The sequence below is a fragment of the Mus musculus genome, chromosome Y, assembly GCF_000001635.26.
Source record: "Mus musculus strain C57BL/6J chromosome Y, GRCm38.p6 C57BL/6J".
In the NCBI taxonomy this organism is placed as follows: domain Eukaryota; kingdom Metazoa; phylum Chordata; class Mammalia; order Rodentia; family Muridae; genus Mus; species Mus musculus.
Genome location: NC_000087.7, coordinates 83,096,482 through 83,111,978, shown reverse-complemented (window position 1 = coordinate 83,111,978; position 15,497 = coordinate 83,096,482).

The window sequence follows — 15,497 nt, the reverse complement described above, 5'->3', positions numbered from 1 at the left end:
GTTTTCAAACATTCACCTACAACACCAGTGCTTAGGATTTTGGGAGGGGCAGAGACAGGAAGATGACTGTGGCTTCCTGAAAGCCAGCCTCACTACCAGCTCAGCAACAAACCCTGTCACAAGGGGATAAATTAGGGAGTAAAGTAGCAGAACACACTACACCCTTCCCTAGCCTCTGAACTTACCTGTACAGTTCTCTATGCAGACACACATAAATATGATTAGAATATACAAGAGGTTACTTTGCATAGCTTATATGCAAATGCAATGTTGTTTTAGACTTGAAACCTGAGACTTTATATCGTTAGGGTTCCAGAAGCAAACACCCCAAATATAGAGAATAGATAAATCTTCTTACTCTGCAAAGGAGACCTCAGTTAAGTGTGTGTGTCAGTGACACCAAAAGGTTTCCTCCTCTATGTTCATTTATATAGCATAGAATGATCTGTAAATAATGAAAATATGAAAACAAAGCTTTTTCACAATTTTAGGCTTGTGTTAAAATCATATTTATAACATTTTATTAAATGGAAGTGAAATCTTCAGCTCTCAGGAACAATACAGTCAATCCTATAGGCTTCTGTTTTGTCCCATTATCAACAAAATTAATTGCACATCAACTGGTCCCACACTTTTAACTAAGTCAGGGAGAAGGGCTATGTTTCCGTACAAATAAATAATGCCAATGTGATTATTCATGCAGAAATCTGGCAGGGTTAGGATGCCTTTGGGTTATGTGATAGTGATGACTGATTAGTCTCTTTTTGTGCAAATAACCCTAACCTCTGAGAAAAGAAAAGTAATGATATAAAATATACTACGAAGTGACATGGACACTTATTACTAGATTTCATTTTCTTTTACATGCTTTCGTTCTTTGAAAAATTGTGGCCCACTGAAGCTCAAACATTCAAAGGTGTTAGTTTTCCAGGTGGTGAGATGTTAAGAAAGATTTAGGATTTGTATTTTTATTAAAGGATATTTGTCACTATTTTTTGAACTATTAAAACAAAAAACAAAAAAAACAAAAACAAAAAACAAACAAACAAAAAAACAACAGGCTCTCTCTCTCTCAATCTTTCTCTCTCCTCATTCTCTCTCTCTCTCTGTCTCTGCCTCTGTCTGTCTCTGTCACTCTGTCTCTGTCTCTGTCTCTGTCTCTGTCTCTGTCTCTCTCTCTCTCTCTCTCTCTCATTCTCTGTCTCTCTCTATTTGTGTTTGTTGTCTGGAGTATTGTTTGTGAGCTCTCAGCTACTGCTCTATACATGTGTGCATGCCTGTCGCCATGGTGTTTACCATGATGTCCTGGAGTCGCCCTCTGAAACTGTAAGACCACAATTAAATATTTCATCTTATAATTTGGTGTGGTCATGATGTCTCACATCAATAGAACAGTAATCAAGACATCCATATTCCAGTTTATTTTTTCAATCGTTCTGTACTTATTTCATTAAAGTTACCTTTTGTCCATTGAAAAGTTTTAAGAATACTTTTAAAGGTCCTGAACAAATAGTGCCAGTAGGAGTGGCACTGTTAGGAGGTGTGGCCTTGTTGAAGTATGTGTGACCCTGTTGGAGTAGATGTGGCCTTGTTGGAGGAAATGTAATACTGTGCTTGTGGACTTTGAGATCGGCTATGCTTAAGCTGTCCCCAGTGTGACACACAGTCTCCATCATCTACCTGTGTATCAAGATGTAAAACTCTCAGCTCCTTCTCTAGCATTGTGTCTGTCTGAATGCTTCCATATTTCCAGTCATGATAATAATGGATTAAACCTCTGAAAATAAGTTACAAAGTGTTCAAGAGTTACTGTGATCCTGGAGATTCTTCACTCTGTCTCTGTCTCTGTCTCTGTCTCTGTCTCAGTCTCTGTTTCTGTCTCTGTCACTGTCTCTGTCTCTGTCTCTGTTTATGTCTCTGTCTCTGTATCTCTCTCTCTCTCTCACTTATTCTCTGTCTCTCTTTGTTTGTGTTTGTTGTCTGGTGTGGTCATGATGGCAATAAAACCCAAAGTAACACAAACACAAACATTCAAAAACACATTTGATATTTTGACTATTCTTGGCCCAGGGAGTGGCACTACTTGGAGCTAATAACCTTGTTGCAGTAAGTTTGGCCTTGTTGAAAGAAATTTATCATTGTGAACATGGACTTTAATGCCCTCTGCCCAGCTGCCTGAAAGCTACACATTTCCTAGCACCCTTCAGATGAAGATGTAGAACTCTCAGCTGCAAATGCACATGCCTACCAGGATCCTGCCATATTCCCACCTTGATGAAAATGGACTGAATTTCTGAACCTGTACGCCAGGGTAAATTGAAAAGTGTCTCTGCTGATAGTTGGTTGCTATTCCAGAAAGTCCAAAAGTTATGACGTATCATCCTGAGTCTGAGAATACACTGGTTTAGCTTCTAGCATTTGACAGAAAACAGGATTATCAAGACAATGAGAGTATAAATCTTCATATTTCATAGAGACACATAGGTTATAGATCTGTGGAACTCAAGGTTTCATGGGTGGTATGGTAGGGTGATTAGTGTCTGTATATGAGTGCAGTTTCTGTTCCCAAGTCTGATGTCACACATACACATATGTTAAGTAATGTGTAGAATGTCTTCAACACTTGCTCTCTTAGAGTGAAACCCTCTCACCATTTTGACTAGTTTGACTGGCCAATACACTATTGGGATATCTACCTGTCTCCACCCCACAATGTTGCAGATATGAATAGACATGCCTGGAATTTTACGGAGTTGCCGAGAATACATGAACTCCACTGAGCCATCTTTCTAGCCCCCAGCAGGGTATTGTTTATTGAAATCAATGATCATATCAGTAGAGAAATGAAAACCAACATGACCCTGATATTCTACCTTACCTCCACCTAACACCAATAAGTGAATGTTAAATATAAATTTAATTCGTGTCCAAATAAATCCAGATTACAATCTAATGAATGATAAAATTGGAGTGGATCCAGATGAAAGCTACGTTAGTAGATTTTTGGCCTTTTATATGAAGAATAACCAATATTTTGGGTACACTAGGAGAGCAAATGTGTGTAAATGATTCGAATGAAAGAAAATCTGTGTTCCAGTGAATTTTATTTTAAAATAAATTTCAAAATCATGAAATTTCAAATATATATATATATATATATATATATATATATATTTTTGTGTATGTTATTATGGGTTCATGTGAGTTTTCTTGGATTCCGATTGCAGAATTAGAGTATAGGGGACCTGGTTACGTGGCACTATTATTTTTTATTAATTAATTCATTCATTGTCCACCTTCCTACTGTTCCACATCCCATATCTACTGCCCATTCCCTGTCTCCAAGGGCAAGTCTCCACCCTACCGGATCTCTAAACACCTTAGTGTCTCTAGTTTGTTGAGAATTTGGTGCATCATTTCTGATTGAATAGAGATCAAGCAGATTTTTTTCTGTGTATGTTTTAGAGACCTTCTGATAGTTCGCATATGCTGCCTGTTTGGTTGTCTAGCATTTGGGAGAACTCTGGGTCCATAGTAGTTGAGACAGCTGGTCCTCCTCAGCCTCCTTCAGTCTTTCTCAAATTAAACCAATGGTTCAGCAGATTCTGTCCATTTTTTGTTTCCATACATTTGCATCTGATTGTTTCACCTGCTCATTATTTCTTCATAAGTACAGTCATCCTAGCATTCATACTACAAGTATCTGAATTCAGAAACCTACAGAGGCTATTTATTGCAAGCAGGTCTTCTGCAAAAGCAATATACAATATAAGTACTAAAATTTCTATCAGTGCTCAACAATATTCTATTCTTTGTGATGAAATCCCTCTCTCTCTCTCTCTCTCAATATACATATACTTCTCGAACACTTAGTATGAATAAAGATTCTCTTAAATTCTCTCCTACAAAGGGGATGATATTGGCATGTCATCTGCAACATTCATTCACTTTCCTACACAGTTTGTGCTTTTTCTTAGCAATCAACTAATATCTAAATCACACATGCACTCAGATTACAAAATAAGGTATCTGAGCTAATGCAATCTGTTATTATGAGTCAGAGTAGGGGCAGGACAATTCCAAACTGTAGTTACATCCAAGAGCATGGACTTTAACAAATTGTGAATCAGTAGAAGACAAGACAATGTATAGACGCGGTTGTTTCTTTTGGTTTGGTTTGGTTTAGCTTTGCTTATTTCAGTTACCCACAATCATTATAAGAAACACAGAGAAACACTGATTAATGCCTGTATCTTGAACTGAATGCAAATCGGGGCCCTAGAACCAACATTATATTTCTGTTACAATATACAGTATATATTTTTAGAGATTTTCTTTTCATTAGCTATCATACACACACACATACAACAAGTTTAAGAAATGTTCCTAAATAAATGACCCAAATAGCAGCTTAATGATTCAGATGCAGATATTTTCACCCAATCAATAGACTGAAGCATCTGACCCCTGTTGTTGAATTAATGAGGTTGAAAGATATTAAAGAAAAAGGCATTCCTGTAGTAGGATCCCTGTCTCAATTAAACTGTTCCCCCAAGATGTCTGAAACTCTGGCCCAACAAAGAGACAGAATGCACCTGCTGATATGAGGCCTCCAACACACATACCCATCCTTATAAAAGGTGAAAAGCTTGAATCTTTCTTATTTAGAGATTATACATTTGATATACTTCAAAGTCATAAGAGAATGCTTGAGGATTCAACAGAGCATATCTAATTTCACTTTTAGTATAAAGAAAATTGTCACCTTCCTTTGGTCAAATACAGTAGTTAATGTTCTCCCTTGTAGATATCACCAAGATCTAAGGCCATATTTGGGGAAAGGAAAAGACTGAAGCTCACTGAGCCTCACACAGGATAATTTTCTTGGCCACTTCAAAAAGCAAGGAGTGCGAGAGGCATCTTGGGAATAGAAGACTTCTGAGAACCTCTTCTCAGAATGAGACATTCTAAGACCACAGTCAACAGAGGGGAAATCGTGAAAATCTTGGATCCTAAAGTAGAGGTCCCAAGTCTTATTTTCCAGGTTAGAAATGTCCAGTTCAGCTATGGTCATCATGGGAATTTCCTAGGCTCCACTGAGAACTGTAAGACGATTCAGACTCTTCCTCACTAGCTTCCAAGAATTTTCCCCATATACATACCCTGTGTAACAACTTTGAGTGTCCAGGCAATGGTCACAACAATCTCCCAACATGATAAATAGTTATGCATGAATTGATGTTTCCGCAAGGCTGTTTTCAGCTGCACACATCTGTGAATAAAAGATACGAATGGGGCATTTTGATGACCAATTTTGAGGCACAGGATATGGGAGACAATTTCAGTTTTCTATTTTCTGCCCTATCATCTAAAAGGGGAGAAATGTGAGGTGACATTGTTCACATATGTGTTGTGTGGATATCTTGGACAAATGGTATATGTTTAAAGAAAACTTAGTTGATCGGGGTATTTGTGAGGCAAATCCAGTAGAGAATCTATGCTGGTTCTTTAATTGCAGAGGTGGATCTGAAGTGTCCTAGTACAGAGGGTGGAGGTCTGAAACTCCCCTTCTACACAGAAGCTACTTCTGAGAGTCCTTTCAATAGATTTTGATTTCCAAAGGCCCCTTTTGCTGAAACTGAATGTTTAAAATCCACTTGGTAAATGGAAGTAGACAATAGACCCATACTCCTACTGGGAAGACAGGGATTGTTAGATGCCCTTTTATGTAGAATAAGTGGTATAAGTCTCCCATGGTCTAAAAGCCTTTTAAGGAAATAAAGGCTCAAAACTACATGGTTGGAATAGGAATATTCAATGTAAGGTATAATAATACATGTTTTGGGCCACACTTTGCTAATAGGTTCTAGGGCCTTGTTAGTCCTAGGAGAGTTGTGACATTATATTCAGTTTAGTGAGAAAAAGTAAGTTAACATTGGAAAATATGAGCCCCATGTAGGAAAGGAAATCTCTGAATCCCTACTGCAAGAGGAGGACAGAAACTTCTTGAGGCAGACTGTGAAGTTGCCATATAAACTTCTGTCCAAGGTAAAGGTCTCTGGTACCTTATACAGTGGAGTATGTTTCCAGCAATGATTATCAATTTTCAATTCTTATTCAGAGTTTTTTTATTTTTTTTATTTTCATAGTTTGTGTTCATTGAGGAGATACACGGAAGCAACATATTCCTTCTTCCAAAGGCTTTTGAGGACTGTTGCTGGCTAGGATACTTCTTTGACTTTATTCATTATCCAGGTCTAAGCAGAATTAATGAAGTTATTTCATTTCTATTGACTTGTGTGGAAACAGATGGCACAGGTACTTTGATCCAGTTTGAAATATCACTATGGGACTTCACACCAGAGTGAACTAGGGTACCTGTTTACAGAAGGAGTCACTTTTGGAAATTTTCCTGATAAGTTAGGGATAAAACTACTTTGACCATATATAGGAATATCATTTTTGAGAAAGAGAATATGTTGGGAGGATAAATAAGATAAGAAAGATCACAGAATCCCTCAGGCAAATGTTTATCTTTGGAATTTGAAGAAGATGTCGAAAACAGCTTATCAAGTGCAAATGAACTCACAATTCAGAATACACATGTGTTCTGAGAAATTAAGGTGTGTTTGCCAACAATCAGAGCATTTTTCTTACGAATTGTTTGGTAACCTCTTGCTCTATGTTCTCTGTAAAGCAGCATGCCAGGCATAGCCAACAAAGAGGGCACTGCTCTATTTCAAGTGACAGGCTTAAAAATAGAAGTTAGGTTAGGGCTTATATATTTACTGTCATGTCTCAGGACATCATTTCAGAGTTGCTTGACATCCCTTCTTTATTTGAGCATGCCTGGCCACCCAGGAAACATTGGAAATTTTAGGAACTCCTAGACTAATAGTCCTGAGGATTCTATTAAGACAAGTAAATTTTCTGAGATATGCATGGTCAAGAGATGTTGATTTAAATTTTCCACAAGCGAAAATAAACATCAACTTTAGTTTTCATGTTAGTGGCTTTTCAGTAGGCTCCCTAAGCAACAAAATTTGTATTAAGACCTTTTCAAACTGAAGGGTGTGTCTATATTTCCCCAATTCAAAGATAAAATGTAAATTTGTTCCTTGTCAGAGTATTTACGTCAAAGATTCTTCATTGAAAAGTTTTTGAACCTAGAGTTTACCTTGAACTGAAGGGAAAATCTGGGAAACATTAGTATATATATTTAAGGTTCAGTTCATAATATCAGTAAGTTGTGTGGGATTCCTCGACCTAAAAGTATGTCCAAAACTCCTTTGGACAAACTGGTATAATCAGAGACTCGCTTTGCTTCAGGGTAAGATCTGATGACTCCTTAATCTAAGACAGATGGAGTAAGTATTACTTGGGGAGAAAGGAGGTGGTGTTGTCCTTGTAACAAGAGAGATGATCAGAGTATGAAAATCTCCATAATAGTTTGTACAAAAAATTGCTTACCTTAACTCATAAGGTCCTCCTTTGCCACACCTAATGGTTCTTCACATTCTGGAGTATCCATATCTTTAGCAGAATTAGCAAGACACCAAATATTGATACCATGATTCATGAAAAGCTTGAGCTACTGTCTTCAGCATGATTGCCTCCTAAGAATTATGTTCAACCACCAGAACTGTGTTAGAATAATGATTTCACACCATGTCATGTGACTGAAGTCAAGGAAGTGGCATAAGGTCCCAGGATTGGCCTCCTCGACTTGATTTATCTGAAATGTGACCAGAGGGAGAAAAATGCTCCTTGTCAGAGGTAAAATATCCCATGAGTTCCCGAACAGAAATTATTTTTTATGAGAGCCCATTGACTCAAAGGGGTGATTTTTAAGACCTCAATCATCACAGGAAGGGAAACACCATAACTGTGGAATCAAGTAAGCCCCTTGATCCTGTTGGACAGTAGGGGAGTATAACTGTTTAACTTCTGTAGAGGAGGTTGGACCAGGCACTCCTTAAATCCACATTTTCAGAGAACTCTAGAAAATTCTTATCCCTGAGGACTCTACTGCACAGTTGACAGCACTCTGAGGTTTGTTCTGACAAGACTGCTCAAAGTTCCTGGATCTGTTCCCTATTTATACTTACAATAGGCCACAGAAGTATGGGTGTTGACGACAATTACCTTTATGATGAGCAACTTAAAGAGAGATGACCTTGGATCTAGGCTGAAGATTTTATTCATTGGCCATGGGACTTGAAACCAGACTTCTCTGAGTTTATTGGTATTGAAAGGTGTATCCCCTAAACAATAATTTCTGAGAGAGAATCTCTGGTCTATATTAGTTGAATGGTAGACCTGAGTAAGCCATGAACAAAGAGTGAAACTCCTGTGAATTCTTGGTACCAACGGTTTAGTTTTAAGCACACCAGATCTGTACTTGAATGTATGAGACACACTCCTTACTCTCAAATGTCAGTTCTATACTTTCTTCATCAGAGGGGCATGCCTCAGACCCCTCCAGTGCAGACAGAGAAAGAACAAAGTGTTTTTATTCAAGGTCAGCAGACCCCTTTGTCATATCCTTAATGTCAGGGACTACTATGTTTAGAGGAAGTAAGGCTAAGGCCTTCTTCAAAAGATAATCCAACTGGGGGTCAGCCCCCTTGAAATCATGGGATACTTTACTTCTAAGGTTGTGTGACTTGACGGAGTTGCTATTTATGCTTGAAATATAAATTATCCCGGTTCTGGTGGGGTACATCTGAAGCCCCATTGTGAATTCATCAATGCTATTGCATGGTGATATTAAAGAGCCATATTTGTGGCCAAATTAAGATGTTGTTGAAGTCTGAAGTCTTGCTTCTCATGTCATATGTCTCCGGATATCTTCATTCATTGAGGACCTATATGACACCTTTGTTCTGAAGTGATAATTCTGAGGGCAATTAAAGAATGTCTGAAAATTTTGGTTCTCATGAGTCAATGCAGCCTTCAACACTGGTGAGTTTCTAACATATTTAATGTAGAATGGGTATGTTTGAACCACTGTTAGGTTATTGAAGGAAGTTGTGAGGCACATATATTCAATTTCATGTATATGTTTGTACTGTCACTGCCTTCAAACACACCATAAGGTGGCATCAGGTCCCATTTTAGATTGTTGTGAGCCACCATGTGTTTTCTGGGTTTTCAACTCAGGACCTATGGAAAAGCATTCTGTGCTCTTAACTGCTGAGCCATTTTTGCAGCTCCAGCACATTGGTTCTAGACAGCTTAGTTTAAGGTCACTTAGGGAATTGGGTAAAATCTGAGAATACCTATTTCAGCATGGGCAGATCAGAAGACCCTTTGGTATACAGTATTTTGGATGATCTGTGGTTCTTAAGCTGTAAGTCTAAAAATTAATAGAGAAAAATATCTGTATTTGGATTACTGGTTTAGAGCAATTGCACCTCACATATCCTTGAGTCATGGAGAGTGCATTACACCCCACTTCAAGCATAGGGGAATACATCTTAGGGTTCTCTCAAAGAAACACAATTTGGAGGACCCTTTGAAAGGAGGAAAATGTTGATTTATCCACAAATAACCTATTAAAAATAGCATCCATTAGAGGTAGAAAGTCTCATACCACATTTGGGAAAGCAGAAATATCAAACACTCTTGTATCTTTTCAAGATAAAAGGTCAATTTTGGGAGGAATATTTGGAATATTTCATTATCGAGGCTTCCTGGGAACCCAGAATATGAATATCATGCAGGCCATGCAACAGCATAATCAATCGTCAGTATGCTAGGAGGAACTTCCCAGCTATTTCTCCTGGTAAATCAGCTGCCTACTTCTGAACATGGCAAGGCTTACTTGTTTCTACTGGACAACATATAAGTATATGTCCTGGGTTTATGAAATTGCTGGCTACTCTTAGACTCCAGCCATTGAAGCAAATGGGTCTAGATCCTTGGACTGAGGTAATGAGGTCAGAGGATCAGAAAAAGGAGCACTCAATGCACCGTATATCAAGGAAATCGATTTGTCATGGATTACATCAGATCTAGTTAGTCTAGGTCCTCAATGATCAGAAGAAGCACATACTATTCTACATACTATTCTACATGAGCTGGAAATTATATAGCTTATGGCTACAAATTGTTAGATACTCTTAATCAGAAGGGAGGTTTGTTTGTACTTTTAGTCCAAGGGACATATGTGATGTTTCAATGTGCATCTGAAGCAGCTAGGAGTAGAAATTGTAAGATGTAGAGATGGTTGATGAGAAGTAAAAGTTCTAAACTCATGTTGCTCATAAGGGGCAAAGAAAGGGAAAAACAGGGCACCCTGTGGGTCAAAAAAAGAACTGAAAATGCCAGGGTAAAAGAGAGAAGGGCACTGGCCACCCTCTTGAGAAGGACTGCCTTACAGGATCCATTTGGCAAGCTGTAAAGTTCTGGTGTGTCCTTGGGTCAAAGGAGTAATTCGGGAGTGAGGATTAAGTCATAAGCTTCCTAGAGCATTTATGATATCTCTTTTTTCATAGAAAGCATCTGTGAAGCACATTTTTTTTAGATTGGGCATTTGAGAGCCTGCCTCTTTCAGGCTAAAGCATTCTGAGCCTTACTGAAAGAGGACACATAGCCAATGTCCCTTTGGTGAGAACTGAAAAGTCTGAGTTCACAATGCTCAGACTGATACGGTCTGACTTTCCCTTTTAGGGGAGAAGAAAGAACTACAGCTCCCCTTTTGCTCCGTGATCCTTTTGAAATTGATTTTGATATGATGTATATATTTGTGGCCTCCTAGGACAGAAGGGTCACAAAGGGACACCCAAATTCACATTGTAATGATTGTTTTCTCCCTGGGCAAGAGAGAGCAAGTATCATGTCCTGTGTTTGAGATGTTACGTGTAATTACTTTGCATAACAGGGAATGAAGTGGCACCTCCATTTGGAATTCATGGATGTATGAATCCCACTAGGAAAATAGCCAATGCTGTGGGCTCCCATTTTTGTATTAATGGAAGTTATGTGTTTCTCTCTCTTTGGCAGTAGAAACATGTTTTGAGCACTACTTAGTAAAAACAGGGTGGTTGATATCCTCTTGGGGTGATGACAAGAATTTGACACCTCTATGGGGACTTTCTCCATCTGGAGATAACTCAATGCCTTCTTGTTCTGCAGGAGAAGTTTACAGGGCTATTTGGGTATTAGAGGCACTACTCTCTCTCCTCCTATTAAAAGTAGCATTTCAGAGAATCTCATGAGGAGACATGAAATGTCTGAGGCTCTCTTCATGAGGAATAGAGTGGTTTATGTGCACTTTTCTCTAGGCATGGATCATGGTTTGCCACTCTCATGTTCTGAATGGGAAGCTTGACTGTCCCATTGTTCAGAACGGTCCTTTTCTGATAAGATAAAATAGATTTGGATGGTCTGTATTCACCTTGGTATGGTGGAGGACTTCTGAGGCCCTCCTCATGAGATGGTGAGCATCCAAAGGCTCCTTTAGCAGTATCAGAAGTAGTGAGGGTTATGGTAGTCACAGTTTTAAGATTTGCAACTTTTTTTCTTAGAAGTGCAAGATCTTACCAGCATTTTGGAATAGTGGCAGTGTTTCCACCTAGCATCTTTTTAGAGGACAGGTTTCAGGCCTGCTTGATCTACAGAGGAAAACATTAGTCTTATTTTTTGCAGCATAGAATTTTTGGGACAACCCCTTGGATGAGGAGAATAACTGAGATCTTTCTTATAAGGAATGCTAGATGTGAAACTCAATTGTGAAGATTAAAAGGGGGAGATGCTTCTTGGAGGAGTAGAGGTAGGACTGGATTCCTTTCAGCATACTTGGAAGATGTGAGGCTACCTTTGGCAGAAGAGATGCATTTTAAAACATCAAGTTCTGAGAGGCAGTATCTGATATCTCCTTCTGAAAATGAGACATGTTTCAATGTCCTTTGGTTAGAATTGGAAGTACTCGGGCTCTTCCTCTGATAAGAGTAACTATCTGGCCATCTTCATGAGAAGGGGTTGGAATTAAGTCCCTGTCTGTACAAAGTGACAGTCTGGGAAATTCTGTTGAAAAGGAAGTACCCACAGTGTCTTTTCTAGATGGCATAGGTTCTAGAATCCCCTTAGCTAGTTGAGAAAGTTCTAGATATTCCTGGGCTAATGTTGGTGTTCCAAGGATCCCTTGATCAGATACTAAAGGGCTCAGCCCATCTACATTGTGTTTCATAAGACACAGAGACCCTGGAACAGATAGCAAAGATTCTAGAGACCCTGCCACAGATTCTGAACTCTTAGAAACAGATTGGTTACATGGCAGAGATTCTTCCAACTCTGGACTAAGTGTTGAAGAAACTGGTAATCTGGGAGAATTTTATGTGGCTGACAAAGATTCTATGATCTCTTGGGTGACAGATGGTATTTCCTCACGGTTTTGCATACTTGGCATTGTTTCTAGTTTTTCCTTCGCAGAATTAGAAAGTCCAAGATCTTAGGATCAGATGGTGAATATCCTAAAGCCGCATTTTTCTAACAAGGTCCTGGAGACTCTTGGGATAACAAGGAAGTTTCTGAAGGCCGTTGGGCAGATGTTGATGTTCCTACTACACCATGACAAGACAGGGAAGGTCTCTGACTCAATACGAAAGGTTGTGACACTCTCAAATATAATTGGACAGATAAAGGTGATCCTAGATGCACTATGGTAGATGCTGAAAATTCCAAAGCTCCTGGTGTAATATTTGCTATTCCTGGCTTGTGTTTTGTACAGGTGCAACCTTTCATATTCTCCTCTAAAGGACAGGCAAGGGCCTCCAGCTTTTTGAACAGATAACAAAGGTCCTGGATTCACGTGAACAGATAGGGACATTGTCAAAAGCTCTAGGGTAGATCATAGAGATCCTAGGGTTCCCTGTCCAGATAAAGAAATTGCCATGGATCCTTTGGAAGAACCTGACATATCTGAAGCAGTTGGATCTGTTTTTTGTACCCTTTGTGGAGTATTCAAATACTCATTTGGTCCCTGGTATGAAGTCAAAGGCCCCTCTGTAGGTTTAGAGAGATCTAAAGGTTCTTCTGTGTAAGGAAAGGAATCAAAAGGATTAGGGAAGAAAGTAATGAAATAAGTTGGGCAAAATTTGCAAGTGCCAGAAGTGAGTCATTGTATATCACATATCCTGAGATAGCTGTTGAATTTTTTTTGTGCACCTGATGCAAATGAGGAATATTCTAGAGTCCCCTAGGAAGATGGGAAAGGTTCTACAGAGCCTTGTGCAGTTGCCAAAATACTCAGAGATTCTTGGTCAGATCTCAAAATCCTTGCAATATTTTGAGTAGGGTGGGTATATCACTGACACACTGAGGAATATGGTGAGTCTGCTACTGTGTAGTGTGTAGATGTGGACTGAGTTCCTATACATTGTTTATGTAAAGAAGGATTTGAGAGCTTTTGGGAAGTTGTAGAGTGTTGTATATACCTTTGTGGACATGTGGACAGATATAAGGTCCTCTTTGCAGAGAGAAAGGGACTCAAACTTTCATGAGAATAATCAGAAGATGCTGGAGTCACATGTTAAGTGGAAAAAAGACCCAGAGGATTATGAGAACATTCAGAACATTGTGATGTATTCATCATTGCCTATGCTGAGATAGAAAGTTTCAGAGGTCCCTGGGCAGATTACAAAGGTACTGGATTCCCTTGGCCAAATGGGAAGGTCTCTGCATCTCCTTGGTACAATGTTATTGTCTACCAAGTTTTGGAGGTCATGGTGGCAAAGTTCCTAGAGCTGATGAAGTAGTCTGAGAAGATGTTACATCTTCTCTCACTCTTTGAAAATGTCCTAAAATACTCTGTGATTCTTTATATTGTGACAATATCCCTGTGAAACCTGTTGAATTTTCTAGATTTCTTTGGTTGAAGAAAAAATAACTTTATATGCATAAAGTTCCCTCTTTTGCCCTGGAAATTTTTGGGGGCTTTTGAAAAGATGGAAAAGCTTCTAGAACCACTGTAGGAGGTACAAGATGCTCCTGAGAACCCAGTAGAGGTGGGCAATGTCCTACATCTGATGGTTAAGGACAAAAGTATTCTTGAGATTTCTGGAAAGGTAGGAAATGTCCAGTTTCCCTTGGGAAAGCTGGGGATTTTTGTGCAAAATTTTGGACAGTTGGCAAAAATTCATAACTGTCTGCAAAGAAGTTGGAGCATTCAAACTATCTTGAGCTTATGAAACATTTTGTGCAGTCCACTGTTTAGATGTGGGCAGTTTAGGAGACCCTTAGGCAGAACAGAAATGTCCAAAAACCTCTTGGGAAGATGAAGAACCTACAGTTCCTTGTGAAGATGAAGAAATTTCCAGAGGCCTTTGATCAATTGACATAGATTCTGGTAGCACTTGAGTATTTTGCATAGACCCCAATCGTCTTGGGGTGGGAGGCAAAGTTCCCACAGTCTGCTTTACAGATATGTACTTTCCTACTGTGGCTTGTGCAGATAAACAATGCCCCCTCAGTGTCCTGAGAATACAAGGAAGACCCTAGAATCATGTCTTTAGTTTTAGTCACTTTCAGACTTCTTTCTTGCGATAGACAAGAATCCCACAGTTCCTTGCTCAGATCTCAAAGATGATGGTGGCACATGTAGTGATATAGTAAGATTCAGATGCAGTCCAGCACATCTGGAGCTGTCTGAAGTCCCTCAGAAAGATGGAGAATATTCATTTGCTTCTGATTCTGCTGGAGAAAAAGCTGAATGCAGTAGAGCCCCTTCAGCAGGTCCTGAGTGATGTGTCATTGCCTGGGCTAAGATGGAATGTGTCAGGCCCCCTGGATTGATTGCGAATATACTTGATTCCCTGGAACAGATGGGAATATTTCTACACCTCCTTGAGTAAAAAAATGAATGTCTGCCAGGTTCTTGAGGTGATGATGGCAAACTTCCTAGAGTAAGCAAAACAGATTTAGAAGATCTGACATCCTCTTTCACTCTAGGCAAAGGGCCCATGGTAGTCTCTTTGTGTTTACATTGTCCCAATCCCAATATACCTGTTGAATCAGTCGAAGGTTCTGGATACCTTTGGATGGATGACACAGAACTTTGCACATGCAAATTTCCAATTGCAACTGTGCAATTTTTCTTTTACCCTTAAGAAGTTAGCAAATGTTCTACATTTACAGTGATAGATAGTGGATATCCCTGACCACCTGGTGCAGATAGGTAGTGTTCTGGATAACTTGGGAAATTCAAAAACTTCTGAATTCAGGTAAGATTGTCCAGACACCTGAGTAGATGATGAGTGTAATGAAGAAATTTGTGCAGATACATTCAGCTCAAGAGTTGCTTATGGATATAGGGAAGTTGTGACAAGTGTCCGCAAAGATATGGAGGGGCTCGACTAGCTTGTGTTGGTGAGAAATGGCCATGGGGCTTTGGGACATGTTGCAATGTTTCTGTTGCCCTTAGCATACATGAAGACATTCCCCAAGAACCTTAGAATGAAGACAAATGTTTATGAGTACACTGGGCAGAATCTGAT